This window comes from Uloborus diversus, chromosome 2 (assembly GCF_026930045.1).
Source record: "Uloborus diversus isolate 005 chromosome 2, Udiv.v.3.1, whole genome shotgun sequence".
In the NCBI taxonomy this organism is placed as follows: Eukaryota; Metazoa; Arthropoda; class Arachnida; order Araneae; family Uloboridae; genus Uloborus; species Uloborus diversus.
In genome coordinates, this window is record NC_072732.1 from 42434884 (window position 1) to 42457944 (window position 23061).

Here is a 23061-nt window from a genome sequence, read left to right on the forward strand (position 1 = left end):
TATGTATGTTCTCTGATTTCTCCAAGACGTCTGGACCGATGTGAAAAAAAAATGTTTTTTTGTTTGAAAGGGTATACTTTCCAGATGATCCCATGGTAATTTTGTCTGGATCTGATGAGCGGTCTCGGAGAAATCAAAGATACATTAAATTTCATACGTTTTCGCTATGTAATCCAACTGGCGTCAGACGAGTGATACGTCACACGTCACGTGGTTTTGCCGTAAACGGTGCATTTTCTCGACGGGAAGTCTTGTCTTGAACAATATTTAAATTCTCACGCCATCGGGATGTTTGATTTTCACGGAGACGCTTGTAAATTTTAGTTTTATTCCTTCAAATGTATCTATTACTCATGTAGCAAATCAGTGAATTAAATATGTTTTGTTACAAAAATAGTTGAATTAATTAATTTAATGTACTTTTTTTGCTAACAAATATCTTTAATTAGTCATTAAAGTTTTTCTGTTTTTTAATATTTCAGTTTTTGAAATATTTATTGTTCAATTCAAGGGGAATTCAAGAAAACATCCTCGCTCTCCTCCTCCGACGATTAACTTTATATTCCTTAATAAATATATCGTAACTGATGTCCGATTTCTGAAGTCACACTATAGTAATTTCGTTTCAACAGACAATTTATGTGATTTATACTTTTTTTATTGCATGAATATTACACAGAAGTTTTATTATTTCACAAAATTCCATAAAACCTCAAGTAAATGATTATTAGACTATTAAAGCTCATGCTATGTAACCAAACAGAGTCTCTGAATGTTACGCTCCTCACTATGAAATGATCTGTGTAATTTGTTAAATTTTGATCTTAATATGTTTGATGTATAGACATTTTTAAAAGATGAATACATTTTAATTGCTTCATTAGTTATCGAATACTGTTTCAACTACTAATGACCTAATTTAGTCCCAAAAATGAAAACTTAAAAAATAGCATGTGTATAAACTTTGTGAACGTTATTACAACAGAGACATATTAAGGATGCTTAAAGTTTCAGTTCCATAAATAGTTTTATATTCCACGAACATTTTCCACAACACTCAAACAGTCAAGAATGAAAAATGTGTCCAAAATATTCATACGAAATTATGCCACACTAAATCTTTTATTTATAGCTGCTTTCCCATTACAAAATGCATAAAAAAGCGACAAGTCAGAAATCATCAAAAAACAGTATCAGGCTAAGCTACTTGCTTGTTCCGAATATTGCCAGGAAAGCTCAGATTCATGATAATAACCTCCACACATGGTGCGATTTTATTCCTCGAAACCTTCGCACGGAAGAAACTTTCATGAATACTAGATGAGTGGAAGGCGAATTTTGACAGGTATATATTTTTTTCGCAGTGGCGTTAGGCGTTTCGACGTGCGGTAACACAAGGGTCAGTCACTCAACGCAGATTTTACACCGCTTAGAAACAACGGTCGTGTTACATTTCATTTAAGAAAAAATGCTTTCTTCAAGGTGTTTTGTATTTTTGTCGCGATGACAACACGTTGGAATAAAGAATTAACGGAGCTCAGATTCGAAAAATCTTAATCTTTTCAAAAAATCTCAAGTTTTGGCATGCAGAAATCGCCAAAATTTAATGCTATCTTAATTTGTAAAATAAGTAAATGTCCGAAGTAAGCTCTAAGTCTAATAAGTAAACTCGCATGTTCGGCATTATATTAACGCAGAAATAATTAGAGTTGACAAATAATAAGCAATGTAAATCCAATCAAATCAGTAAATTAGACACGTTTAAATCTCGATATATTGATATAAAAGCACTTAAACAAATCTTCTAAAAATTGTGTGCATTTTTCTGCATGGAACTCTATTTCTCCAGGATGGATTTTAAGGAATACCTGTGGATTTTAGGGAAATCCGAGAAAGTTAATTCGCCCAATCGTTTATTTTTCGGGGATATGTTGAAATATATACCTTTGGAATCCCAATCAGAAAGTCATTTACTATCACTCTTTTGGGATACAATCTGGGATAGTGTCAAATTTGGTGACATTTCGCGAAGTCAATCGCAAAATTTTGTGATTATTCACCAATTTAGTCTCTAAGTTTGGGAGTTGGCTAATGAAGCGAGTAGGAGGTTGACCCCGTATAGAGAAGAACTTTATCATGCTTCAAGCTATATTTTTGATAATATTTTCTGTATAAACGTTCAGTTCATCTAATGTGTTCCTTGAAGCAGATAAACTTATGTATGTCAGGAGTATCATTCCTTGAACACAAGAAACTTGACTGAATACTTTGGTCGCAGATATTGATTTCTTAGTAGTTATGAAAGAAGTTCAAAATAGTTATGAATTAAGTCCTTTTCTATATAGGCTGGCGTATTTAAACCTCTTGCTTCTACATTTAATTAATAAATCTGACATATCATTGGATATTTTTCAGAAAAGATATGGTATGTAACTAAACTGAGAGGGTTAATATTTTGAGCAAGGAATAAATCATATTACCTTTCGTTCAAATGGAGAAATGCATATTTTCCATGTGCTTGATGTAGGGAAATAGGGAACGTTCAATAAACAAGATCATACATACATTTTAAGCTTAGTAAAACTAACTTATTTTTTATTGACTCTAATTGGTTGGCATGTTTTTTTCCCGTTCTGCTAAATTCTTGGTTTGCAACTCAAGGAATTCCATAAAACTGAGCTAATAGTTATATTAGTAGTATCCCAGTATTGATCAGCAATATCCAAAATTCCAGTTTCAACATTTAAAGAAGCATAATTCACAATTCCTTTTTTTTCAGATTAAAAAATATTTTCCACATTTACAGATATTAATGTTTTTTTAAATTTTAAACATAAAATGTAAGTTCAAAATTTTGATGTTTTTTAAAAAATAATCTATAATAATACGTTTTTGATCTTATTTAATTGTTATTGTTACTATATGTTCCTATTGTTTACCGTTAGTTAAAAAGTTCGGCTCAGATTTCAGCTATATGTTAAAAAAAAAGTTTGACCAGTTCTTGTTGAAAAATCTTTTTTCATGTTGTTAAATTTCAAAAAATTTTGCTCTGAAAAAAATTGTTTGTGGGTTTCGTTTTTTAATTAAGAGGTATAACACAAAAAATACAATACATTTGGCTTTAGCAATACTTTGTTTAAATTACCCTCCGGTGTGTACATGTATTTTTCTATTTTATTAGAATAAATTATTTTAGATGTTTCACCTGAAGGTTGTGCATGTTTGTGTGTACGTGCGTTCGTACATGTTACTGACTTTTGTACCAATATATTTTGTACTTTATATTTTTAGACAATTAAAATGTTTCCTTACGCTTCATGTTTCTTTCCTAACATTCTTTTAAATCTGTCAGCATTATCGAAAAAAAAAAAAAAAAAACTTGCAAATGCGAAACTTTCTTCTCCTTTATTCGTTTTTCCTGTACCTAAAATATTCACGTTGCGTCCATACATCCTTTCATTTCCGCTGTTTCCTTCTTTCTTATTGGCTAAGTTCTTGTTGTTCCTGCTTTCCAATAAAATATGAGATACGAATCCAGCTGTTTTGACTATCTCCGTGGAGGCAAGTTTTTGCATACTTGCAGAGAAGAGAGCATACTTCTTCAAAGATAGGCATTTCCCATATTTCCTGCTTTCTCCCTTGTCTTGCAGAACAAGTAAATATCGGGCTTGGATATGAGGGAAAAGTATGATCTAACATGGATTCTTCTTTTGGGAATAAAATATTCAGCATTTGTAGCAAACTACACTTTATTGTAAAAGGTCGGTAGATGAGTTTTAAAGCAATAGATATATAAAATTTTCTTGGAGACTTACATTATATGAATCACATATTTATTAACTAGGGGAAACCCAGGAAACGTGAATACCTTAAGCTTTTCTTGATTAGTATTGCTTAGTTATAACTGGGGAAATTGAAACAAATGTTCAGTCTTCATTAAATGAACTTGCATAGAGCAATTACAGTTGTCCTTAATATTCATTAAACTATTAGATATAAGGCCAGTTTTCAACTAGGGCAAGAATATCCACTTTGCCCAGTACCCGGGGTAAAGTGGATTCGGTACTAGGGCAAAGCGAAAAGCAAATTTTTTCCTCATAGAACTAAACTTTGAAAATAAAATAACCATCGAAAGTTAAAGGAACATATTCAAAAAAACATTTTTTTTTGGTACAGTGCTAATTATTGTAGTTATTACAAGCAAAATTATTACGATTAAATCGTCTTGTCCTGGACACAGACGTCGATTCTGGAGTTCTTAAAGTCAAGTTAGTATGATGTGATACAATTATTTGCAGCCAGTCTTCTCCTGCTTTGTTATGTTTATTCCAGCTCTCAGGATAGTGTAAATGGTTGCGTTTTGCATACTCAAATGCTAGACTCATAAATTCATCCCGAGTAAGGGCAAAAAGCACCGCGTCCATATCTAATAGATAATTCACCATTTCATTTTCTTGATCATCCGTGAATACAGGACGGAATCGAATTAACTGCGTAGAAGCGGTTCCACTTTTGACATGTTGATATAGTGTAGCATAAGCCAGTCCGCATTTTTTTTTTTTTTTTTTTTTTTTTGCCGTCCCTTTAATCGATTCTCCAGCCAAACACAAACTTATAGCTGCCTGCATGTTTTCTTTACTCCAGGATCCTTTTTTTTGTATTTTTAAATATTTATACACCTTCTACAAATGAAAACAAAATGCTATAAAGAACATAACCCCATAAAACTGTGTAACTTGTCATGACAGGACAAAGTGAATACAGTATCCACTTTGCCCCATCCGCTTTGCCCTTTCGGTACATTTTTGAGGTTACCTGAAATTGCGAGAAAAACAAAGCACCTAAACGTGTCGTCTACGGATAGTTGAAAGTACTATACGTATACGTAACATTTACCTCTGTAAAATAATATTGATTTCTCCAAAACACATTCTGTCCGCTCACTGGATCCGCACGACGCGAACTCGTGGCAACAGACTAAACTTGCTATGACAAAACGGCTGCCGACAAACAAAGAATTTCGGAGTTATAGGCAATATTCGCTTTACCCGGGTTTCCCCTACTTTTGATAATAAATAAAAAAAAAGAGTAATTTTGATGAAATAATAGTATTTGTTCATCAATGACACGTTCGATTCATCCGCCGATTAAATTGATGCATAAAAACATGATTTGCATAAGTATAAATTGAAGAATTCTCATTTATACACAAAAAAAAAAAGAAATGAAACAAAAGAAAAAAACATTAAAACAGTTTTTTATTTAAATGTCAGTAAATAAATAAAATTGTGAAAATGCTTTTTCAAAATTTGTAAAAGAAGTGAAAAATGCTCAAAATCCCTAAATTTGAAAGCATAATTTGCTTTGAAAAAGCTTCCAAATTTAGATGGAAAATTTTTTATATCAATTTATATAATCTAAACACTTAAAGAGGAAGTAAACTATTTCCGATTGTAGCAAATTATATGATAGTGTCAAAGCTCTGAATATAAAATTTAATTTTTATGAAGACTTACATCATGTGTTGCTTTCACAAGATAAAATGTGATACTTTTTATAAGGATGCTTTTTAAAGGATGAAAATGACTTTATTTATAAATAATTAATATTAAAGAAAAAGGTAACACAGCGCTCGACAAAGATTGGAAGAATTTGGAATCATGAAATAAAAGATTTTCATTACTCCAAACATTAATTACAAAATTTTTGATAGGTGAAATGAAATATCTTGCTGCGATAAAAAAGAAGAAATAGTAGGTTTATTATTATTAATTTTTCCTTTCTTCGGTTTAGGCGTGCGTAAAGTTTGTTAGCAGCAAGAAAAATAATAAATTACTTAGTATTCATTTAATAATTTTTAACATCTGCGATGTAACAGTGAGGATTGCTAATTCTCTTCTTTCAAAAGTATCAGAAACAGGTGTTTGATAAATCATATCTTTAACATATCCCACAAAAATAAATCCAGTGGAGCTATGTCCAGCTATGACGGAGGCTGAGGTATGGATCTTCAACGACCAATTCATTGGCATACACCTCAGACAATTGATTACAAAACTATTTTTGTTCTTCATGCAGCAAAGTGCATTACATTTCACCTCTAAAATTTTTTACTATTAATTTTTCGAATGATAAAGATCTATCTCGAGACCATTGATATTTTTACGCCATAAAATTTAAAACAACAAAACTGAGAATGCATGAAATTAAGAAGCATCATAGCTATAATAACAAGAAAAAAAAAACATTTTAAGATATTTTTCAAGACAACACTGTACTTTCATCTTTTTTAAATTCTTGTAAAAGAAAAACTTGTCATAGAGACATTTAAACACAGACTACACTTTTTAAACTGTACACTAGTAAACATTTTATTTGCTTTTATGTCTGTGAATTCTTACTTTCAAAAGTTAGAATTTTTCCTCATAATATAATAGCGCATACAGATGAGCTCCAAACTTGAAGCTTTGGGAAGGGGGAATTCAGAGTTAACCGTATAAAATGTGAAATTAACCGAGCACACCTACATCAAATGAAAAATGATATTTAACATCTTTTTAAAAAACTATAATTTAAACGTTGCTACACTGTTAAAAATTAAAAATTCAGGAAACTTTTATGCTAACTATTAATGTAAAATGGAGTGTGTCTCAGTACAGAAAAAAATTACATATTAGTAAATTGTACCGAAAAAAAAAAACCGATTATAGCGCCAATTGATATTTTACGTGACTTACAGTGCAAAGCAGATAATGCCGCATTTCTCTTCACTCCATGTATCCCTAATCGTATGGCGGGCAGTAAAGCCGCCTGCCATTCCGAAGGTCCCGAGATCAAACCTTCTGCTCGCATTTTGCGTCTTTAATTCTCGTTTATTCTACAGAAAATGTTTACAGTAAAATAGATTTTACAGTAAAAAAATACTAGCAACATGGATGCCTGTAACTTTTACAGTAAAACTCCAAGATTTTTTAAACAGTGTATACAGTCTCTAAATATACTGACATATCATGACCTCTCATCGGGACACCCTTGAGTTAAACTCCATTCTCTGTGCTTTAAGTATGTGGAAAACGCCTAAGAACTGAACTGAACTGAGTAGTTAAGTTTCTATAAATTAGCTCGCGCACCTCGTGGCAGTTGTTATCAGTATGTGGCAGTCTTTAGAATTTAATCGCAGTATGCAACAGTTCACAGTCCTTCACATTTCGCGCGAGTTCGTTACAGAAATCTTTATGTTGTGTTTATTAACTAACAAGTTTTGTTTGCAACTAACATTGTAGTTTATGTGTTATAATTAATTGATTAATGTGTTATAATTAAAAGTTCAACGTGTTTGTCCAAGTTGCTTGTGTCACAATTTCTACACGAAGGAATATCCGAAGACAATAATTCAAATGATTTCCTTGCCCCGCAACATTTGGAAGCGTTAAAGAAGTAAAATGTATGGTAAAAATTTTTGAATTTAGAAACTTGCTTTGACGCGCAACGAAGTGCAAACATTAGTAACGAACTTCGACCAAAATGTATCAAAAATTGCACTGAGATGCATGCATGTCAATTTATTTAATTATTACAGCCCATCTCTAACATTCATTGCACTTGTCACGAGCTTTCCGTCCCTCCGTTGAAGATACCCTGCAAGCAGACAAATGATTTCGAAAAGCTCTTTTGATTTGTGAAACCTATATTTCCCAAAGCTTAAATTCAAAAAGATGGAGCAACATAAAGGATTGTGTACATAAGGGTTTAGGCACGAAGAGGGAATGGTGAATAATCCAATAAAAGATTGTGTTGCTCTTTTAGATTTGCCGTGAAAGTTTTGAAATTAGTCTCGATCAAACCTTCCCCGGTTGAGCTAAGATAAGGGGATTAATAAATATGCACTTTTGCAAGCTGATTACAAGTGTCTATTAAATATCTGCCTGTTTAATTATATTATTTCTTAGTTATTTATTTGAATAAGAAACATATTTAATTGAATAAAAGTTTGAAATAACTACCTGAAGTGTTCAGACCATGAATACTTTCTCTCTCTCTCCCTCTAAAATAGATAATACACGATTCGAGAATATCCTTCTTATTTATTTTTATTTATAATGCGTTAATTTATTTTTTTGTAAGTAAATTGTTACAAATTGAAATACTTTTCTCGCTTCAACTGTTCTTCTGTTTTACGTTCATTAATGGGGGGAGGGGGTTGTAGTTTCAAAAAAAGTTTCATTTTTTTCTTTTTTGTTTCGCCTTGTAGTTGCACATTTCAAAAATATATTTCCAAACTTTCAAGTTGTTTAGTGCAAAATTCTTAAAATTATCAAATATTCAGTCTCCACTCCTTCAAACTAACTCTGACAGCTGCCGAAGAATGCAGCAGTTCTGACAGCTGCGGATGCTCAGAATCTCAGTGCTGCTTGCTTTGGGTTAGTTAAATATCACATAAATAAGTAACGAAAAAAGATAAAACTGAGGAGATCGAAGCTCCTACAGGGATTGTACTCTATGGAGCTGGAATTGATGATTTTTAGCTTCTCAAACTTTAAACGCGTTTTTCACAAAACCACTTTTTCAAAGTCTGTGTTCACTCCCATTTTAAAACCAATTGACCGATTCATTTCCAATTTAGTACATACATTCTGCATATGAAAAACCTCCTACCTACGTTGAGTTTATGTTTTTTGAAAAAAAATTAATGTTTTTTTACTAACAATAGCTGAAATTTTCGTGAAAAATAGCCAATTATAACTTCAAACGGCAGCCAAAAATTTTAAAGTCAAACAAAAACAGAGCTGAGAACGTAGGGTGGGGGATTAATTAGTATTTTGACTAAATTCAAATGGAATTTGATTTCAGATAAATGTCAGCTGAGATACAGTGAACACGACAAATCATCTTTCTCTGAAGGTCTATGGGAAACGCTCTGTCACTGGCTTGTCTGCGAATATTTTTTGATCAAAAATTTATAGACTATTTTTAAAACCATACATAACAGTACACAAAAGGTTTTAAAAAATTTAACCAAACCATTAAAACAAAAGTCGTAAAAAAGTGAGTTTTTTCACGCTCCCCCCTTTTCCCCCTTAAAAAGCGCATAACCGCATAAGCTAATGATATTTAAATGTTAGCATACGTACAGAGGCTTTTTTTTTTTTAAACATAGTTCAGCGAAATAAAGCGTAAGACAGGCGACTTAACTATTAAAATGATAGCAGGTGTTTATTTTTATAAAAATTTAGACTGCACAAATGACGTTTGAGTAAAAAATCTCACTCGTCAAAATGAAATTTTTCGTTGCCGAATACGACTAACACAGCTAACGACCGCTAATTTCTAGGTCAGGTTTGAACCTTTTCTAAAAGCGAAAGATATTAGTCAGTCACGATGAATCTGCATGTTAGATTTATTACAAGTGACAACTTCTCTATTGCATTAGAATGCGATAGCAGAAGGGAGAAAAACCTTTTCCGAACCATTGCATTTAGCATTAACTACATATATACATAATCAGTAGTAAGGTGAAAAAAATAACTTTACTCGAGTCTCTTATATTTAACGGTAAAATAGACCATTTTATTTTATGCTGCACTGGATATTTCTTCCTTCCTAATTCTTCTGTTTAGACATATAAATTAGAAAAGACGTTTCGATCTACTTAGGGGAATGTACTACGATTCCAGTACAAATGTTGTTTAACATGCTATAAAAGATAATGTCACCATTTATTTGCGAAATGAGGCGGTATATCTATGACTGTCCAAGTTATTCAAGATTAAGAAGAGAATTGCATTCATGTAATTTAAAGTAGATATGGCACTAGTCTTCCTTTACTAAGACAAGTTGAAAGACCTTTTATAAAGCACATCTAAAGTAAATAGAAGGCTTTTCATTCTTTCTTCTTCTTCCTTGGTACAGTACGCGAAGTGAAAGGGGGGTTTGAGATACACATAAAATATTCTTAAACTCAAATGTATTGCCCTTGCTACTGAAGTAATTTTCAACATCGTGTATTTTAAAATTGTATGAACACATTAATATGTTTATTATTTGTTGATTGCAAACGTATGTGTGACAACAAAGTAGTAGTTGAAGCATAAGCAGTGCATAAAATGAACTTAGCGATGTTTAATCCTTATATATTATTTCTGTAGCCTGTTTTTGGTTTCTACGCCAGATTTTCCTCAATTCTTGATCGATTTCTTTGATTTACGCCTTATTTTAAAGCTTATGGTGCTGGCTACTGACGAAAAATAGACCCACGGTCTAAGAATTGTTTTTTTCAGCCGAAAAACCGTTTTAAAGAACCAGAATGAGGTTTTCGGTTAAACTTATAACTTTAATTTGCGCTATGACCGCCAGAGCTGAATAGCTTGATCGGCAGAGCGTTATCTTCGTAACTAGGAGAATCCGTGTTCGGGCCCACGTCCGGACAATCTGCAACAAAAAATTAAGAGAAATATCGCGCATTACATGAACACTTAATTAAGTGAATAACGACTATGAAGGAATAAAATAAATGAGAAGGAAACGCTCCTTGCTGATATGAAAACTTGAAGTGACGTTGTGCTAAATTACTTCGGAATGGTACGTTTTTTTTTTCTTTTTAAGCTTTGCCTCTGGTAGGAAAATTAAAGCATAATGTAAGCGAAAATATAAGTAACAGGTTTAACATTTCAGACTACAATAGAATTGTTTTTTGTTCAGAAAAAAATAATAAATCGTATATTGAAATATATATTCTTCTAATGAGTTTTTGACTCTTTGTACAAATAAAAAAATTACTACCGCAATTTGAAGGGTAAAATATATATTTTTTCTTCTTTTTTCAAAAAAAAAAAAAACAAATAGCTTATCATATTTTTACTACATTCGAAAAGCTACGCTTAAAAAAAGAGCATAGTTCAATTTATTTTGTATTTTAACCGTTCTGTTAAATGATGAACACGTGCTGCCATCTAAGTCATAACGGTTCAAGCAGCCTGCGGTAACAAATTGTAAAAATTTTCAAGAATAAAAAAATGTTTCTTCAATATCTTATCTTATATATTATTCCCTTCTCATTTTAAAACTTATCAGGCTGGCTAATGAAGAAAAATAGACTTATGGTCGAAAAATCAAGTTTTCGAAAACGCCCCTTGCTGTTTCAAAACCTTGATGCTGCCTGTAGTTCTTATGCATTTTTTAAAAGCAAAGTTCTAATGCAGTTTTCCATTTTTTACGTCGCTTTCAGCAAAAAAAAAAGCCTGTGTGTGTGTTAATATTTTAATAAAGCTTAAAAGCACTGGACTTAGTTGTTCGGTTAAATTGATAAGTTTTTTTCGGTAGAGCGTTCGGCTATAAACTATTCGAACTTCGGGCAAGTTTGGGCTGTCCGAAAGAATATCAAATTTATATTAGTATTACGCATTACATGTACTCATAACATACAAACGTAATAAAATAAATGCAGTGGGATTGCTACTTGGTGTTTCGACTACAGTTATCATTCGGATAAGTTGACTGTTAATCGAAGAGTGTTCTTCCTTTTTTTAAGCTTTGACTACATCCAGACCACTCAGCATAATGTAAGCATAAAAATGTATTAGATTTACCAAAAGGAAATCCTTTTTGTGCAGAAAAACATTTTCATTGTATGCTGAAATGTAGATGTTTCTAATAGCAGTGTTCGACCCTTTGTACAAATGAAAAAATACTACGCCAAATTAAAACTACGAGTTTCACCCAGTAAACCTTTAATTTTTTATTCGCGCGAATACGATAGAAAGCATTAAAATTATCATCAACTTCATTAGCAAGAAATCATTTTCTACTCCTCTGCTTTCTGCTGAAAAAAAATACATTTTGTCTACGTTCGAAAAATTACACTTAAAAAACGGACTCAGTTCAACTGGTTTTGGTTTTGAATTTTAAGTGTTCGATTAAAAGAGAAACATGTGCGGGCATTTAAGCCGAAGCTGTTAAAGCAACCTTCTATGTGAAATAGTTCAATATTCAAAGATAAAAACACTTATTTTCAATCTAATTTATTACTTCTCTAGAATGTTCGTTTCAATCGCTACGTGAGATCTTCGTCATTCTTTAATCAAATTCCATGCTTTTCGAATAATTTTAAACCGTATCATGCTGGTTAATGACAAAACATAGAAGCATGATCTTATTATTAGTATTATTATTTTTGGCAAAAAGCTTTTTTGCTGTTTTTTACTACGCATTCCTTCAATGAATATCTTTCGAAAAGGAAGGCGCAATTGCTAGGTTTGTTGGGGTGTCGGGCTGTTACTCAGAATGGCGCCAATTCGAATCCGTGCCAATAAATATCTCTTTAATATTTCTTTTTTCCCGTCAGATGCTCACATGAGCAGGACTCTGTTTGCCACAACCTGTTTTTTTACATGTACAATTATTGCTTTTTCACGAGTCACTACTCAGCCACACTTTTAATGATATTTATGTTTGAATTGAAAATATGTACGACCAAAAGGTGAGCGATGATCAAATTATCACAACGTTGTATTTAACGAGGTTTTGTTACTGATGTCTTTAAATTACATGCCTTCTCTTCTGCGCTTACTTTTTTTTCGGTCCGTCTTCATAATGTTCTTCCTTTGAAATTCTTAAAGAGCGAAATACCTTATGAAACGATTCGAAGCACAGTGCGGAGTTCCGCACGGGTCGAATAGTCCTTATATATTATTTCTGTAGCCTGTTTTTGGTTTCTACGCCAGATTTTCCTCAATTCTTGATCGATTTCTTTGATTTACGCCTTATTTTAAAGCTTATGGTGCTGGCTACTGACGAAAAATAGACCCACGGTCTAAGAATTGTTTTTTTCAGCCGAAAAACCGTTTTAAAGAACCAGAATGAGGTTTTCGGTTAAACTTATAACTTTAATTTGCGCTATGACCGACAGAGCTGAATAGCTTGATCGGCAGAGCGTTCTCTTCGTAACTGGGAGAATCCGTGTTCGGGATCACGTCCGGACAATCTGCAACAAAAAATTAAGAGAAATATCGCGCATTACATGAACACTTAATTAAGTGAATAACGACTATGAATGAATAAAATAAATGAGAAGGAAACGCTCCTTGCTGATATGAAAACTTGAAGTGACGTTGTGCTAAATTACTTCGGAATGGTACGTTTTTTTTTTTTCTTTTTAAGCTTTGCCTCTGGTAAGAAAATTAAAGCATAATGTAAGCGAAAATATAAGTAACAGGTTTAACATTTCAGACTACAATAGAATTGTTTTTTGTTCAGAAAAAAATAATAAATCGTATATTGAAATATATATTCTTCTAATGAGTTTTTGACTCTTTGTACAAATAAAAAAAATACTACCTCAATTTGAAGGGTAAAATATATATTTTTTCTTCTTTTTGCAAAAAAAACAAATAGCTTATCATATTTTTACTACATTCGAAAAGCTACGCTTAAAAAAAGAGCATAGTTCAATTTATTTTGTATTTTAACCGTTCTGTTAAATGATGAACACGTGCTGCCATCTAAGTCATAACGGTTCAAGCAGCCTGCGGTAACAAATTGTAAAAAGATTCAAGAATAAAAAAATGTTTCTTCAATATCTTATCTTATATATTATTCCCTTCTCATTTTAAAACTTATCAGGCTGGCTAATGAAGAAAAATAGACTTATGGTCGAAAAATCAAGTTTTCGAAAACGCCCCTTGCTGTTTCAAAACCTTGATGCTGCCTGTAGTTCTTATGCATTTTTTAAAAGCAAAGTTCTAATGCAGTTTTCCATTTTTTACGTCGCTTTCAGCAAAAAAAAAAAGCCTCTGTGTGTGTTAATATTTTAATAAAGCTTAAAAGCACTGGACTTAGTTGTTCGGTTAAATTGATAAGTTTTTTTCGGTAGAGCGTTCGGCTATAAACTATTCGAACTTCGGGCAAGTTTGGGCTGTCCGAAAGAATATCAAATTTATATTAGTATTACGCATTACATGTACTCATAACATACAAACGTAATAAAATAAATGCAGTGGGATTGCTACTTGGTGTTTCGACTACAGTTATCATTCGGTAAGTTGACTGTTAATCGAAGAGTGTTCTTCCTTTTTTTAAGCTTTGACTACATCCAGACCACTCAGCATAATGTAAGCATAAAAATGTATTAGATTTACCAAAAGGAAATCCTTTTTGTGCAGAAAAACATTTTCATTGTATGCTGAAATGTAGATGTTTCTAATAGCAGTGTTCGACCTTTTGTACAAATGAAAAAATACTACGCCAAATTAAAACTACGAGTTTCACCCAGTAAACCTTTAATTTTTTATTCGCGCGAATACGATAGAAAGCATTAAAATTATCATCAACTTCATTAGCAAGAAATCATTTTCTACTCCTCTGCTTTCTGCTGAAAAAAAAATACATTTTGTCTACGTTCGAAAAATTACACTTAAAAAACGGACTCAGTTCAACTGGTTTTGGTTTTGAATTTTAAGTGTTCGATTAAAAGAGAAACATGTACGGGCATTTAAGCCGAAACTGTTAAAGCAACCTTCTATGTGAAATAGTTCAATATTCAAAGATAAAAACACTTATTTTCAATCTAATTTATTACTTCTCTAGAATGTTCGTTTCAATCGCTACGTGAGATCTTCGTCATTCTTTAATCAAATTCCATGCTTTTCGAATAATTTTAAATCGTATCATGCTGGTTAATGACAAAACATAGAAGCATGATCTTATTATTAGTATTATTATTTTTGGCAAAAAGCTTTTTTGCTGTTTTTTACTACGCATTCCTTCAATGAATATCTTTCGAAAAGGAAGGCGCAATTGCTAGGTTTGTTGGGGTGTCGGGCTGTTACTCAGAATGGCGCCAATTCGAATCAGTGCCAATAAATATCTCTTTAATATTTCTTTTTTCCCGTCAGATGCTCACATGAGCAGGACTCTGTTTGCCACAACCTGTTTTTTTACATGCACAATTATTGCTTTTTCACGAGTCACAACTCAGCCACACTTTTAATGATATTTATGTTTGAATTGAAAATATGTACGACCAAAAGGTGAGCGATGATCAAATTATCACAACGTTGTATTTAACGAGGTTTTGTTACTGATGTCTTTAAATTACATGCCTTCTCTTCTGCGCTTACTTTTTTTTCGGTTCTTCTTCATAATGTTCTTCCTTTGAAATTCTTAAAGAGCGAAATACCTTATGAAACGATTCGAAGCACAGTGCGGAGTTCCACACGGGTCGACTAGTTTGATAATAAACGATAATGATTGTTTTTTGAATAAAATAAATATTGATGCAGCGATTCTTAACTTTTGTCGTGTATCTCTCGAGGTTGGAACGATAGATCTTTAGAAGAGTGCGAGCATCAGAAACTCAGATTTAATAAAGTAAAACACTACCATTTAATGAAAACTGAGAAATTTCATTTTTATTTCTTTATAAAAAATCCATGGCGTAAATTAAACTATTTAGTAAAGGTCGTAATGAGCTGAGAACGCTTTGTTATCTATGATGTTTTTATTAGGGGGAATAAGTGATGAAAAATATCATCATAAATTGCTTCGCAAATGCTGAAAGGTTAGAAAAAAATGGTTGAATGTGTAACGAATAGTTTTAACGTAAAACTGATTAGTAAGTTCACAGTTAAAATAAACATTAAAATTCAGGTTATAATTTTGCTACATTTCTAAATTCTGAAAAAACATTTTTTTAACATTTCACCTTTATTTAGGCGATCGAAATTCATAACCATCGAAATAACGCAATGCTTATACTTGGAAAGATTTTTTACTCATGATTTCAAAACAGTACAAGCAATTATTGTTGGATAAACATATTGGGTTACAGTTCGGAAGTTACATACACGAAGACACATTTTTTACAGAAACTTTTGCTACTAATATTTTCCGCGTTTTATGCAGAAGAAAAGCAAAATTGCAGCTTTAACTTGTAGTTGGATACAAAATACATAGCTTCTAAAAATTAAATAATGATAAGAATATAATCAACAACGCTAAAAAATATTCTATAAATCTGAAAAAAAAAAAAAAAAAAAAAACTGAAAAAATGTGCTTTGGGGTTATAAAAACCCTTTTGTTAGAACAACAGAGTGAGTTAATGGGTATCCGCCTAAATCAATGAAGGGAACTATATATTTCTGCGTCTCGTTGTCTTTTTTCGGATATCTACATATCTCTAAGCTAACACATTTTGTTTTGAAAAAGTGGTTCCTGTGCCTCTCATACATGCGTCTGCTAGTTTTTCCAGATTTTTCCCTTGTTGATTGCATTTTTACCAATGATGATTTTTATTTATTAGCTTATGTTTCGTACCAAGAACTGTATCTTCAGGTGGAATAAAACTATCGCAAAATATAACAAAGTCTGAGAATTATAACAGAAGACTACCATACATTCTCCTTTATCTCTAAAAAGGCGAATACACACGCCTTTTTAGAGATAAAGGAGCGGACACGTGGCGAACGATGAACAAAATATGCAAATGCGAAGACATAGCGCTGCTTCACAGCTTAAAAGAAAGTTTTCTGTTCAGAAATTTGGGTGTGCCAGTGTTAGTGTTTGTTGTATCTGTGCAAGTATAAGTGTGCTTCCTCTCTCAATAAAGTTTGAAATGGCAAATAACGTTTTACAAAATTTTTACTGATTTTGAAATTTTTTTTAGTCTGGTTTGACTTAATACCGTCGTACACTGCTAAAAATAAAGTTCATTGTCAAATCAAGAAATCGTTTAAACCCAGCCATAATTTAACTGCAACCATCTTATTGGTTTTAAGTTTCGAAAACGTAACCTTGCATTTACAAACTGGTAATCAACAAAGGCAAAATTACATTAGTGAAACCTATCACCAATAAGATTTTTGCAGCTCAGTTGTGCTAGATTTCACCTATTTGTTGGAGAAACATTGAACGTTATTTTTAGGAGTTTAAATCAAGAATCGCTTTACTCGCATTAAAAGGTTTAAGTATCTAGCTTTGTATAGCATATCTTAAACCGTCATTTTATCTCTATCGACAACGAATAAATAGTGAAAGCCTCCAGTCACATAACAAAGAATATGACAAGTTCGTAAATTCGTTTCGAGACAAATCCCATCATACTCTTTAGATTAAAGACTTCACTTCTGAAAGGAACCGAAGTAAAAAAGCAGCTTATTCCTCCCACGATTTCTTACCCAAGGACACAATGTTCGGAAAACTTGATCCACCATACATTCTCCTTTATCTCTAAAAAGGCGAAATGTGCTATATTATATTGTGTACATAAAGGTTTCCCGCTGCAGAGCGGAAACATTGGTCAATCCTCAATAAAGGATCATGTGCTGTTATTTATCTTTGCCGAGAAGCTGTCTTTCCCAAATCGCCGAGCCAAGTAAGAATTAGATCTTCAGTAAACAAATGTCAGTTTTGTCTTAGGTAAAGCATGTATTAAAGCGAATTTTGCTCTGATTTTTTCTGACTGTTGTAAAGATAATATTCTACTATATCGGAGTAAAAGTACACAAAACTTTTATTAAATACCCGTCATACATTATTTACTTGCAACAAAGAAATTCGATTTCGTAAAAATATTGCGTTTGTATTAATTTTTCAAAAATGAATGGTATATTGAACACATTATTATTATTCTTTTTAAGTTTTGTTTTTCGATTGTTTTCGCTAAATAATGAACGGCACTGTCGAAGAAAATAATGTCAAAAACATTTATAATCAAACGAAATAAGGAGATAACATTTAGCAGATCGCCTGTGGACTCAGGTTCTGACCAAGGGTGGCCATTCGGTGTTTTTTCGAGATGCAGAAAATCATCAGCGCTCATGTCGTATGATTATGTGGCATGTAAAAGATCCCTTGCGTATTCGTTTGGCTTAGAATTTCCTCAGAAAAATGAAAGTGCAATTTCGCATCAAAGATAGTCCAGGTGCCTTCATCTGGTGGAAACTGGGCTTCCAAATTATCCGTGCCATTGACATCCGTGGCTTAATGGTGGCACATGAAAGACTGGATGCTGTATCGAGGGATCGCACTAGGTCTACTAAAAGGCTAAATAGCCTAAAAACTCAGCCACTATTAGACGAAACAAAAACATTTAGCAGATACTCTACTAGTATGATTCTGGATTATTCGCGATTTTTGCGAAATTGCTAACCACAATAATACACAAGCTTGTTTAAGGCGATTTGTTTTAAATTCGTTGCAATGCGATATAAATTGAAGATTTCAGAACCAAAGTGGTCTAAGTAACAAAATTTGAGATATTACCAGTTTCTTGGAATGTGTTTATATACTGAGATGGATGCGTTAAATACGGTTTCGAAAATGAATAACGCCCTATAATGTAATTTTTCGTTATTCAATATAATATTACAAAACTTGCTATACTGTGAATTCGTCATTAGAAAGCCTATTTGATGCTAAATCTTTATTAACAAACAGTTTATTATTGCCAGGGACGCACGTCTACACTACCGTGAATACGGACTACTTTGGGCACATTTTGGAACTTTCTTTTTTTTTTCTAATAATTTAATAACTATACAAATTTCTAAGTTGTAGTAATAATTAGTGCACTTCTAGAGCACTCTTAATTTAGTTTTGGAAAAGTTATCTAATTTTATTTTTTAACTGGTATCACTAGTTTTTATGGTATTTTATTTCAGCTAATGTAACCCTTGCATTTGGGTCATTTCGGCCCGAGGTAGTTTTCCCTGTCTAAAATTTTTACTGAACTAACTAGAGCCAAAGAAAGACTTGTATTGATACGAAAACTTGTTTATTTGAAAGAAAAATGAATTTTGAGTGATCATTTTTTTATTAATGTTAGAGATTGAATAATTTTATTAGCAGAACATCATTTTTGGAACAAAGGATCCTTAATTGTTGGCCACTTAAAGAATTTGCAGGTACGTTCCATGCACTCAACAGCAGTTCCTTCTCCACCAACATCAACAGCTAACCATGCAAATTAAAGCCCATACTATTATACAACAGCAAAATTCTTTAAACTTTCCATCAAACTTCCCAAAATTTGTAAGAAGCAGATGCCCCTGGGTCAACTTCTTCTGAACTACTAACAACTTCCAGTTCCTCTTCATCTTCCGTGGTAAAAACCATTTCAGTAAGGCCTGATGAATTAGGCTGTTATCGGTTAATGAGAAGTCACAGTTTTTCTTGTGTTTTTCATTTTTAACCTCCGACACACAAAAGAAGGGGATTATAAGTGTGACGTGTCTGTGTGTGTGTATACCTGTCTGTGGCACTGTAACGCCTAAACGGTGGGACCTATTTTGAAAAACTTTTTTTCTATTCGAAAGGAGAGTGGGTCGAGAGGGTTCTTAGCTAGGTTGCGCCTTCGGATGACCCTAATTAACGAAAATATTAATTAAAAACCTGTAAAAGGTTTTTGCGATTTTGCAGTGAAAATAGATTTAAAATTTTTTTAATTTGGTACCAAAATTAAGTTTTCTTTTTTTTTTTTTGCGTCTGACAGAATGTGTTCGGGACTTCCATGTTACATAGGATTCGAATTATAACGCTTTTTAAAGCATAATTTGAATACGACTAAGCCTTTATTCAGCGATTAGTAAGCTGAATTCACTGTTAGCCGACAAGGAAATTACAAGTAGTGATTTAATTTTTTTTATCTGTTGCCAGTTTTTATTTGTTAACAAATAAAATACTTGTAATTGATTTTTAATATAAGACTTTCAAAAGGATTTTCAATTTTCTCTCTTGATTCTACATTTGCGACCCAGTCGGGGGTTTTTAAAATTTTTAATTTAAGTTACTTGTTAGAGTTTTACTTTTAGCTTCTTATTTCTTTTCCAAACCCCTCTGACGGTTTTTTTCAAGCTTTTGTGTTGATTAAAGTATGTCATAATTTTGAGATTATGAGAGCTGTTGTTATTGTGGCATCTTTAAATGAAAACTTTAACGTAAATGATGAATACAATTATATTACTGCAAAAAGAATTAAATAATAATGCTTTTAAATATATGCTTAACAAACTCTTAGCAGATACAGAACTGTTTCCAAATTAAAACTGTTTGAGAGGTTATAAGGACATCTGTTAGCCCAAAGGGAACAAAAACACACCAATAATGTTCCCTATAGGAGCTATCAAACTGCTAGGTATGCATCACTGTGTACTTGAGGCTGCTTACTAGCGGAAAACATTAAAATTAATTTAAAAGATGTCTCCTGAGGTTATCAATGAGCATTGTGTTTTTTCCCACTTTGCGCCAGAGAAGGACCTCAGGGACCAAGTATTCCCAACTCGTTATGTCCTTGCTGTCCAAGAATGAACTTTCTGTCCGTGGACCTTCTGTCCATCGGACAGTGTATGTCTGCTGGACGTTATGTCTGCTGGAAGTTATGTCTGCTGGAAGTTATGTCTGCTGGAAGTTATGTCTGCTGGACGTTATGTCTGCTGGACGTTATGTTCGTCGGACGTTTTGGACTTTGGACGTTTTGAACCTGCACGTTGTGACCGTGGACGTTTTGGATCTGGACGTTTTATCCGGCCTCCCAACTCGAGGTACTTGATTAGTTTCTTAATGATTCACTGTAGTTTACTAAAATAAATAAGGTGTTAGTTGCCATTAGTAAGCCTAATCTCCGTAATTGACGAATTCGAAGAAAAGAACGTCACTGTGTACCATCATTTTTTACGTGATTTGATAATCCTAGAAAAGTAGACTGCAGCCCGATAAGACCATGACTGGTAGTATTAGGAGACTGGTGTGCTTATCAAGACAGCGGAGGATATGATGATGTGCTGCATATGCCACAAATACATTAAATGGACACATCAGTGACAAAAAACCAGAAAATAACAATTTATCAGTGCCTCGAATGGGAGGATTGATCTTTCAATTGAAGTAAATACGGATTTTTTTAAGACTTATTATGAGTTTATCAAGAGTGGTCTTTCTAATCTTTTTTATTGACAATGCATATTTCTTTCAATTTTTTTTAGTTTGAAAGTTTTTTTTTTGTGTTTTTTTTAAGGATGGTCTTAATGGGAACCCATGTTCTTAATAAGACCAAATCACCTTTATCTGTTTTTCTTGTCCCACATAATAACGGAATAAGATTGTAATGGCCTACACGTTTATTCCGTATTTATTCATTAACTAATTTTGTGCTGCTTCTAAAGTCTTTTTTTAAGTAGTTTAGTGTAGTCACTTTATAAGAAAGTTCATCATTATAAAACGCAATAAAATAAATTATTTGAAAAGTTAATTTTATACTCTGTAAATATTCTCCAGTAGGAAATTACTCAAATAGAAATCTATGTTGCTTGAAATTTATTCTTGTGATTATTTTCGTACATTAGCATTTCCCAACTACAGTCGAACTTGCTTATAACAAGCTCTGATTTAACGAAAACTCGGATTCAGCGAAGAAATCAGAAAGATTTGGTTTGTACCATATTAAGTCTATGGGAGCATAACTCGCTTTTAATGAGAAAATCCAGCTTAAAGCGAGTACTATTTTTGCGGTTCATAAATTTTCTATCGATATGACTTTCAGTTCAGCTTCTTTATTCTTCTAGAGAAATTCCTTTGACCCTCTGAAGTGAACCTAAATTTTGCAATAAATCATACATCCTGAGAAAAAATGATGACGGTCCTTAAAAATATAAGTATATTTTGGAGTAGAGAAACATTTGAGTAATAAATATTTGCTGACGCCAATAGGTTATCCCTTCGGAGGTATACTTCCGAGGATACTGAAGTTTAAATTCAAGCAAATGCAGATGAAAAAATAATGAAAAAGACTACGATAATAACGAATGAAAATAATTTTAAACCTTCAACGTCAATGCCTTTGATGTGCAGGAAAACTTAAACCCTTTTTTTTTAATCAGAGGTGCAAGTGTCGATTTTTTCTTTTTTTTTTGGATGCACAAGAAAAATACAATCATACAATAAGGCAGTTGAAAACAAATTTACCAGAAATAATGACAACAAAAAAAAAAACAATCAAGTGCATATAAGTTTTTGTAATACCCGTTTTTTTACGAGCATATGGTTGAAACGAGCAAATATCGCAGTTCTTTCGTTCTCATTATACGCGAGTTCGACTGTATTTTTAACATATTTCATAAATCATTGGCTGTCGAACCAAACAATGTTTCATTGAATTTATTGTTTACACAACCCTAAAAATTAAAAGCAGTAACCTTTTTCCTATGAAAACAAAATAAACGAAATGAAGCACTGATTATCTAAATTACAAAATGGTTTTGAAGCAACGATTGGTGAGTTTTAATAAGTGTGAGTTTAATATAAAAATTTGTATTTTTCCTAAAAAAATATACAAAAATACTTTTAAAAAGTCCTTTTGTAATAATAGTCTTTTTGATTACATGAAAATAAGAGTTCTTAATGCTTTTTGCATATCGGTATGTAAATTGCATTTGATTAAACTATAATGTATATTAGTTACATATTTTTTCATGCAACTTTAATTTTAATGCCCCGTGGGTCTTAATTGAGTTTTTTTCAATTAAAAGACCCATATTACTTATTTTAAAAAATAATTGAAAAAAGATACATTTACTGAGTTACAAAAAAAAATAAATAAATCATTGATAATCCAATGCTTTGTCACATTTTAAAAATACAAATTCCAGCAAAAAAATTGTTCGGACTTTGCCTGTTATGGAGCCGAAGCTTCAGTTAATCCATTTGAGAAAAAAAAGAAACATGAAAATAAATCGGATGATTCAATAAAAAAATTACATTTCAATGCTTATATTTACCTACTTTCATACCCTGGTTGAAACTAACGATCCGAAGTATCCAAGAATGACAATTTTCGTGCAATGTAAAATAGTCAATACTGTATTTCAAAAGAATACCTATAGCTGTATAATGAATATGCATTGGTGAGTCTATATATAGTATATATACATAAACTTTTTTTTTCTTCCTATTTTCGGTTGCTGCGTTGAACAAACGTACCTTCTTTCTGAGAAAAGAAATCTCTAAGAACAAATTTAGGACTGGCTCGGTTGTCCAATCTAAACAACGATTTAGAACCAACACGTACTGACAACA

General features: G+C 32.3%; 1 protein-coding gene across 6 annotated transcripts in view; it reads right to left on the reverse strand.

Annotated features, from left to right (window-relative positions):
- LOC129235098 (insulin-like growth factor-binding protein complex acid labile subunit) overlaps positions 1-23061 on the reverse strand; it is a 178075-nt gene that overhangs the window by 83389 nt on the left and 71625 nt on the right. The window contains exon 1 of one of the 6 annotated variants that reach the window (XM_054868783.1): positions 22966-22984. The exons of the other annotated variants lie outside the window; for them this stretch is intronic. The gene's annotated coding sequence lies outside the window, so the exon portion shown is untranslated. Of the gene's footprint in view, positions 1-22965; positions 22985-23061 lie in introns of those variants that run through there. 6 annotated transcript variants of the gene reach the window in all.